General features: G+C 29.6%; 1 pseudogene; it reads right to left on the bottom strand.

The window, feature by feature from the left end:
- Window positions 1–840: 840 nt before the first annotated feature.
- LOC113368386 lies at window positions 841–8967 on the bottom strand (annotated as a pseudogene).
- Window positions 8968–9892: the final 925 nt, after the last annotated feature.

The following is a 9892-nucleotide window of genomic DNA, read 5'->3' as shown; positions in this document are numbered from 1 at the left end:
TTTAACCGAAGCAGTTGACATATTATGAATGATGATAAATGTTTTGGCAAATTCTATAAATATTGTATATATAGTGACATCAAATTCAATGATTCAATATGTGGATATATGAACTGATTCTGCCGCAAAATAGACCAATGTTAAGAACCGGTTTTCATATAAAATGGTACTAAAAACCGTCAAAATTATATATGATTGCTGTGTAGTCAGGCGTTTTTGATAGAAAGTCTAACCTCAAAAACACACAAACGTCAAAAAAAGAATCTTAACATAAGTGTATCTAGCTGATGTGGCATAACAACGTATGAGTGAAGTTACCCTTTATGTGTAAAACGCCTGACTGCACAGCAAATACAAATTATTTTGACGGTTATTAATACCACTTTATATGATAAACACTTTGGTCAATTATACTGCAGTATCGGCCCCATAATCTTGATAGTTACGCCTACACCTACAGTCTATATTTAATTGAAAATTAATAATTTCGATTAGAATAAATTTTATATAAAGTGCAAAAATCATGTTATATGTTTGTAATAATTTATGACAAATTTAATTGAATAACCGGCAGACTAGAATGTAGCACTTAGAACAAGTCGTGTTAATATTTATACTTTGTCAAGTAAATCGGTTTATTAATTATACTTATCAGGATAAATGTGCACGCTTAAAACACATTAGGATTGTCTCTATTACTTCCGATTTAAAGCTATAATTTAATAAGATTCGAAAAATCATTAGTATCATTTTTTATACAATTTTTTCAATATCAATTTATTGCGATAAGGTAATGTTACCTATTTATTAGTTTATACCAAGTATGATGGGTCTAATGTCTTATACATCTGGTAAAAACTGTTGTTGGGCAACCGATGACAACTCCATATCGATTGGTTTAGTGTCGTCGTACAATGCCGGTGCTTCGCAGAGTATAGCAAATGTTCCTACAATCGAGGCTATTGTGAAAATCCACAGGAACAATCGGTCTAAAACCATGGCTACGAATCCCCAGTCTTGGTCTTCCTACAATAGATTCATGGTATTCAGTCAGATACAATATATACAGTGACATGAGACATTCTATTGTTTGATGTTTAAACAGATTCGAAGCATACACGATGATGGAATGGATGTGAGGTCTTAACAAATATTCATTGAATTTACTCCCAAAATGTGTGAAAGTAACAATGACAGATTAGAACAATAGTATGTGCCTTCAAAATATGTGATTGAAATTTGTTGTATTAGCCAGAGGCATTAGAATCCATGTATTCATTCATATTTGATAATAAAGTGATTTAAAAATATAAATAAGATAAAATTTTCAAATTTTCTAATTAAGATTTTTTTATTATCTAAAAAATTTTATAAAATTTTTTGAATTTGCCGTAGCATAACCATATATAAGGTGATGGTAACCAGGGTGGACCCTCCTACCAATAATAGTTGCACTTCAATATAATTAAAGGTTGCCGAATAAATCGGAAAACATCATGCTTTTTTGCGTTTTTTTCCGAAAAACTTGCTGATAGACGTTACAAAGCTGCTATAAAAATATTTTAGTCGTAATTCAAATAGTTTTTGAGATATACGCATTTGAAGTTGTCAAAGTGGTTTTTAGCGAATATCTTGCGAACGGTAAGAAGTATCATAAACATTTTTGAACCGACTAATAGATATTTTAAATGCAAATATTTTAATCATAGATATGATAGACAACCTAGCCATTTAAACAACTAATTATTGTTTCAAAATATGTTGATATATGGCAGCAAAAAATTTTGTATAGCTCTTAAGTCGTTTCACGTTTTACGAAAACTTACTTAGAGTAGATTACAGCCTTCTTTTTCATTTTTATGATAAAGAAATCAAGCAAAATAATTTAGAGATAAGTGGTAAGTGGTGTGACATTTAACTAATAGCAAATTTTGGACAAGGTTTATTGGCGTTCAGATAAATTTAAACTGTGATTTTCTCCACATATGTATTCATCAAAAAAATTTATATATGGTACGTTTGGAAGACATCAAAAATGAAAATAAATGCTGCTAAATTTTAACGAAACGCTCATGATTTTAGTTTGAAGTTATAAAAGTAATTAATTCTTTGCATATTAGAGGTTTCATAAGGATTACTTAAAGGTTTTTTTATAATGATAACTGTTTTAGTTTCCCGAATGAATTTAATTATTCAGGAGAATTCAGTTTGTATATTTTATGTTCTCTAGACGTTTCAAGTTTTTCTGAGTCGTTCAACATCATAATTGAAACTTTGTGTAAGTATCTGTATATTTATTTAAGTATATTGTAGTGTATTTAAGTATCTGTTTATTTATTTAAGTCAATATTAAAATATTTTCTAAAAAAATTGTCACAATTTAAAAAGTGGTTAATTCTCAATTCTTGTTGATTAAGACGATTATTTATAAATATTGAGATTTTTTTGCAACTTGTTTCATAGTTCATAAATTTCATTTCGATTAGTAAAATTAATAGTAATGTTAGGCTGACTGTAAGTGAATTTAAAATGTAAAATTATTAAAAGCATAAACTTCATATATAGGTTTATGTACGACCACTATCATTCTTGATATATTTTTTTAAATATAATAAAAAGTACATAACTTTTGTTATTAAAGGATTAAAGTATCACTGTATTTTTAGGCTATTAGGCAAGAATAAATAAACAAATATAAAAACATATAGATATATAACTAATTTTGGATCTTAAGTATCCTTAACATTAGGTATGTAAAATATGTAAGTTATTTAAAAATATGGTGCTGTTTTCAGATGAACCACCAATTTTATAATTATAATGATTCTAAAGGTCACTTGCATTTTAATAAAAATATGATTTCTTTATTCCAATCTAATTAATCCATCTATATAATAAATTTGATAAAGTCTCGATATCTACATTGATGCTACATTTTTGCATCTTGAGAAAAACTATCTATATTTCTCAAGCTATATATATATATATATATATTATATATATATATATATATATATATATATATATATATATATATATATATATATATATCACCTGTTTCTCATTATATGTTTCGTAACTTAAATGATTTCATGCAATCAACTTACCGCATTAAATTCGTCCTGCCTAAGCATATGATGCTGAATAAACATCACATTATGTATTGCTTTTTCTAACTCGAATGGATATTTCTTTCTTGGCACAACATCACTCAAAGACTCATCCAAGCCAGACATAATGGAAGGCAGCCCATTATAGCCTCCACCTATGCCTAAGCCGCCCATCCCGCCAATTCCTCCGCCAAGAGCGCCAACTAATCCGCTGAATCTGTTAATATTCGAAATTCGAAATGTAATTATATAAAATTCCGAAAATGGTTGTGATATCATATAATAATTTGAAAATAGTTCTAATGATTATTACTTGTAATGTAACTGAAACAGTTAAATTTTATGTGTGAGATTAGACAATGGATACGATTACATTATAGAATGAAGAAGGTATATAAGCGTAGTATTTTTTGCAACTTGTAATGGATGTTACTTATTTAAAAAAATATTTAATAGCAACTTTTGGTAACTTATGATAACATTATTATTTGACATTTGTCCTAATGTAGGTTAGGTTTTAGAAATTGCCTATTTTATCCGAGAATTGGAACCATAATAAAAAGCCCTGCCTAAAGTTCTAAATAATGCTAACCAATTGAGCTTCAATAATAATAAGAATTAGATTTATTTTAAAATTAATATTGAATTTACCGAAGTTTGTTTTTTCGTTCAAAAGTGCAAATATAAATGCAATAATAAAATGATATTTTTCCAGATCATTAATGTCCTCCAAAAAAATGTATGCATTCAATACTATTTAGTAATTCTGGAAACAATGGCATATTTTCAAGTGTTTTAGAATTCCAGTAATATATTATATTCAAGATATTGAAAAAAGGCAAATGTAAAATAAAATTTAAACCTTTGAAGTTTTTGAGTAAAACAAACAATTTTTGAGTACTTTTTCTTTAGGAATTATTATGAAAGTTATATCAGTTTAATGTTTATCTTAAAAATATTTGTATTTAACTCATTTTAATTAACTCATTTCCTTCTCTTACTGCTTTACTTTCGTAGGATAAATCATCATTTGTTTGTAATTATTAAAATATTAAGTATCTTATCAGACAAATAGTTACAAAAACATTAAATGTGACCAAACTTACGAAATATAGCTAATGACCTCTTTTGAAATAAACTCAATTACGTACCACTTTCCTATCGTAAGATGAAATCATTTGTTTTCGATTTTGCAGTCAATAAGATATTAAAAATCTTAAGTCAAATAATTACGAAATGCATTAAATGTGCCCAAACTTGCAAGATATAACTAATAAAAATAAGTACATTACTGTCAGGGGCCAAATTAATTATTTTTTCTTGCTCTTTATATGTCAATAAGCATATAGTGAAAACTGAAGGGTCATGTATAAAAATAGACCTATAAGTTTTATAAATGATGTTTAATAAATGAAATCTGATAAATAATCAATATCCAATATTATGACAAATTTGTATTAAGTTATTGTAATAATCTAAATGAAATCGAGAAACTCAATTTAATAAGGAAGACTAGATATGGTTGTGGCAGGGTATGGTAGTGACAGTCGTCATACAGCTAAATTATATTGATTTTTTTACTTAATTTAACTTTTAATTAATTTTTACTTAATTTCACAGCTTACCACTTAATTTACTTTCTTTCCCAAAATTACCACTTAATTTGCTTTTCTTCCAGCTTTTGATATAGTATCAAAATTGAGAAAAATAAAGTATATATTTGTCCGAACAATTTACAATTATTGTATTGTGGGCCCCATTGCTTTTAAAGTGCTAAAAGTATGTTTCTTTGTTCTTTTTCTTAAAATAATGATTTTTACTTGCATACAGATAGATCATTTTGTTTATTATGCTGAGGTAAGTTGAACATTATTAGTTGATTACCAGCAATTACCTTTGTGTATTATATGTTGTAACATGTATTTCTTGTCCTTTTCCGGCAGAAAGAGAAAAAGGAAAATTCAATACAAAAAACAAAGATTTCATGAAGATTTCTGGATCAAAAAATTATGTTTTGTTATATATTATTATATTATATTCATAAGCTATGTTTAAATAATTTTGTGTGTTATATGTTTCTAAAAATAAACGTCGATATAAACTACATTTGTGATTATAACTATTGCTTTTTAACCTATATGCCTAGACAGGCATAAACTGTCACAACCGTCCTGAGAGTATGAATGGTTGTGACACTCGCTCTTTTCTAGTATAATTTGTTTTACAACTAAAACCATCGTATTTATAGACAGTGTTTCAATATTTCCACGTAAATAAATGTTCAAATTACCATTTAATTTACATTTCTCCCAGCTTACTAGTAAATTAGGAAAATTTTTGGTGATTAAAAAATTGTCACAACTGTACCCAGTCTTTCCCTCTTAAGAATTATTACTGTTAATTACCTGTTTGTGGCAGTGGTGGTATGTAATCCATTGCAACCGCTAGGCCGGCCTTGCATATGCCTGATTGAGTCGGGACTCGAACCGCCGCTGGCCGCATGCGCCTGCTGAGCAGCAAGCGCCGCGCTGAATTTACTCTTCTTTCCCCGACCAGCAATTTTGTTCATTGCTAAATCTTTGAGCAAATCTTTTGGCACTCTCATTAACAACAACTTTGGCAAACGTTTTATGAAAAATTTTCGCACCCACGGTGCCATTTTATGCGTACTCGGTTTTCTATAATGCACGTTTAATATTATAATTGTTATCACAACACTTAGACCCACGAGAAGCATGGTGAATAAAAGATATTTGCCTAAAAGTGGCAATGCTAAGGATGTAGATGGTATGATTTCGGATATAAGTAAAAAGAACATGGTTTGTGATAGGAGAATAGAAATGCAAAGCGCTATTTTTTCTCCTGAGTCAGCTGGTAAATAAAATACTAATACGGATAAGTAGGAAATGCCGACGCATGGCACAATTAGATTTACTGTGTAGAAAAGAGTTTTGCGGCGCAGAGTGATATTGAAAAATATATCTGAAAAAATAATACAATTTCAAAATATGATATTGTTTTGAATATTTTAAGTGATAGTTATTACCTGGATACGGTTCTGCACAACAAGGGTAATATTTTTCATGCCTTTCGGCTGGAACACCCAAGATATCCCACTCCACACTGGGATAATACTCCCTCAAATCAATTCCAACTTCGACTTTGTTATCTCCAAGTTTTTGGTTTATATGTTTTAAATCAATCTAATGCAACAATTTATATTTTAGTTGTACATATGTTTATGAGAATATATCCAGTTAAATTTATGGACTGATTCTGCAGCACAGGAAACCAATGATATGGCAAGGCCATGTTACGCTCCAACTTCCATTAATTTTGATAATGAATCATACTGAATACTGTTGAAAGTTATGTATTTGCTGTGCATTAAGGCGTTTTACACATAAACTGCAACGTCCATCACATGTTATGAAGCTGGGTCAGAAAGACCCTGTTATTTAAGATCGCCTTTTTGACATTTGTGCGGTTTCTAGGTTAGGTTTTCTATCTGACAACCTGAGTAAAACCCCTGAATGCGTAATAATCACATGGCTTCCGCCAATATTTAGAACAAATTATTATTAAAAGAATTTGGTATTCCTTCCCTTGCCTCACGTCGATTTATCTTTACAATTATGTTCTTATTTAAACTTTGCAATAATTCTACAGACTATCTTCTTATTCTTAATCAACTATCCTTTAATGTTCCAAGGCTATCTACTCGTTCACAATTATTTTTCAATTATCCTACTCCAAATCTAATACTCTCTTAAATTCGCCTATTTTACTTATGTCCTCTAACTTTAATTTAATGAAATAGATATTCACAACACTTCACCTAATCAAATAATCTCCATCTGCACAAGTTAATCTTTTTATTTTCTTTTCAAATATCTCATTGTTTTATCTTATTCTGTTTATAAATAATATTGTTACATTCTGCATTATATGTAATTTTATGTTAAGCATTTTATGTTAATAACTATATATTGTAATTTTGTATACATTTTAATTGTTATTTATTACGTAAAATAATTGTATTTTTGAATCCTCTTGGCAGAAATCTGTGGGCTATATATTTAAAATAAATAAATAAATAAATTATGGAAAGTTCTTCATAACATAGCGTTACCATAACATTGGTCTGTTATACCGCAGAATCGGTCCATCAAGGTCAATATCGATTTTGATTAATTTCTGAATACTTTCATCTTCTATCATCTATAATCATCTTCTATTTTCTTATGTTTACTCTACATATTAATTTATTCATGAAATTTTCTCATGTTGTTCTACATCCCACCCACTATTATTGTTTATTTAATATGTGAACTATGGAAGAACTGTAGTTCGATTCTCAAAGCCAATTAATTATAGTCAAAATATAATTATCCAAAAATGGAATTGAAGCAAGTTCTTATTAACATAAATGTTTAGAAAACATCTTCAATTAATGTTGCTGTTTAATGTGTGTTACTTACAACCTTAACTATATAATATATAATCGTCAGTATATCAGATATTAATTATAAATCGTTGTAACTATCTGCTAAGTAAAATGTCTTCAATTTAGAAAAAACTAGTATTTGAAATATATTTTTAAGATTCCTAATATTATAAGTTAGCTGTTTTATAAAAGTACCTTTATTTTGAGGGTCAATATATTTAAAAGTGTATCTTTGATATTAACTAATCACTGTATTTATTATTAGGCTCCTGGTTAAGATTAGGCTAATAATTATTCTACATCCGTTTAGAATTAGATTAAATTTCGAATTTCATATAATCATACTTCATAATAAAACAAATTATATACCTGATCGCCATCATATGTCCAAGATCCAAATTTCATAAAGCAAGTTTGCTGATCAAATGGAAAATATCGAACATCTATCTCACAAGAAGATTTTAAAAATTGCCGGCGGCGTCCATACTACTTTTCCAGTGTGATGCAAAACAGCTTTTGTCATAGTTGTTACTACGTATTCACCATCAGCACTGAATATAAAAAAAAATACATAAAAATTTTGTTTTAATATAATTTTTACATTTTGTGTAATAATCTAAATCGCACTGCATGAGTACTAAAACTTGTTGCCAATATCTTGAGACTTTATACTCTCAATAAAACTAAGAAACTTATATTACTTACTTGTTATATAAAACAATATCTGGGAGCCATATATGTTCAGATGGTACATAAAGTTCAGTGACACCTCCATACTCAGTTGGATCCCACTGGAATTTATGATCTTGCCATTCCTAGGAAATAAAATATATAAATTAAAGTATTTTAGTATCAAGTATCATAATAAATGATATATAGGCAATAGTCATTATATAAAAATTCAGTTTAAAACGTAACTATCGACGAGTGCAAATTGATCATTGACAATTTTACTAATTATAACTGATCAAAGCAACACAATTATTACTTACATGTTCTAGCCAAACATTTGTGGTTAATATTTGATCTTTCAAATTCTGTAAATAGAGAAATCCAATTATATAATATAGATTAATAACGTTAACATCTATTAGTACAAGGGACGCATCTTAAGTATTATACGAAATAGTTAGATGGTATTTTAGGTAATCATAGTTTATAATCCTTATACATCTTTTGACATCTATCTAAAAGCCTTACCAAGTCAATAAGTTGCGAAAGCCGCAAGCCAAGTTTGACGAGTACGGTATCCGTATTATTACTGACGGGTCTGATAAGTCGATTATAAGTACTCAGCAGATCATCATATAATCTCTTTGCATCAGGGTTACAAATTACTTCTCTTAGATCTAACACCAAAAACACAAGTAAAGTTTGTATTGCACTCCGAGCGGATTTAGTAAGATACATTTTACAATTTCAATTCACCGAACACTGCAGTCCATGGTTCAGGTGAATGATTTTGTCACATTTTTGTTGATTTATTGGAATCACAATTTGTTTTAGTTTAGTGTTTATTTCCGTAAACGTGACTGCTTAACGAAACGGTGGAGGCGAACTAGGAGCTTCGACCGTGCAACAGAGACTGGAGCTTCATCATTGTTGGGATGAAGCGGCGCAGGAATATATGTGATTTAATATTCTCGGGATGTTCAACGTTTCGACTCTTTCTAAACCATTCCCAGTGTATAAGCAAGTTTCATTTCCTAGTCACGTAGGTTGTCTTCTCTCCAAATTCATCCCGGCGTGGTCGATGATCCGCCGCATGCGCCAGAGTTTCGCACTTCGAAGAGGGAGAAAGAATCTCTTCGTTGTATTATTACTACTCGTGCATCCAGTTCGAACTCATATGCATTCCCTTATTTGTATGTATGTTCATGCATATATTGCATGCCTATGCTGGTATACATTGAGGGATGATAGAAAATCTCATCAATTCACCAAAGCCGCCTTGAGATAATTGAACACCGATCAGCAGACAAACCGCAGTGACCGTAATATGATCCTTAATTGAACTGCACACCTAAAATGTTTTGGAGAGGTAATTTGAATAATTACAATAGATTCGTACATAATTCACATGTACTATTGTTAGGATTAGAAATCAAAGCACATATACGAATATTATATACGCAATTCACAATACTCAAGTAATCTACATATATATAAAAATAAGTCGGGTTTTCCTTCCTGACGATATAACTGCCGAACACACGAACCGATTTCGACAATTTTACATTCGTTGGAAAGGTCTCGGGTTCCGCAAAGTTTGTAGCTAAGAAAATTAGTTGTGCATGGCATCGTGTCTTAATGCAAACTGCTGAAACTTCACGCA

The sequence above is a fragment of the Ctenocephalides felis genome, unplaced genomic scaffold (assembly GCF_003426905.1).
Source record: "Ctenocephalides felis isolate EL2017-DRISC unplaced genomic scaffold, ASM342690v1 CF-g0.4_SCAFFOLD_01170, whole genome shotgun sequence".
Taxonomy (NCBI): Eukaryota; Metazoa; Arthropoda; class Insecta; order Siphonaptera; family Pulicidae; genus Ctenocephalides; species Ctenocephalides felis.
The sequence above is the reverse complement of the archived record's forward strand: the minus strand, read 5'-3'. Positions and strand labels throughout refer to the sequence as shown.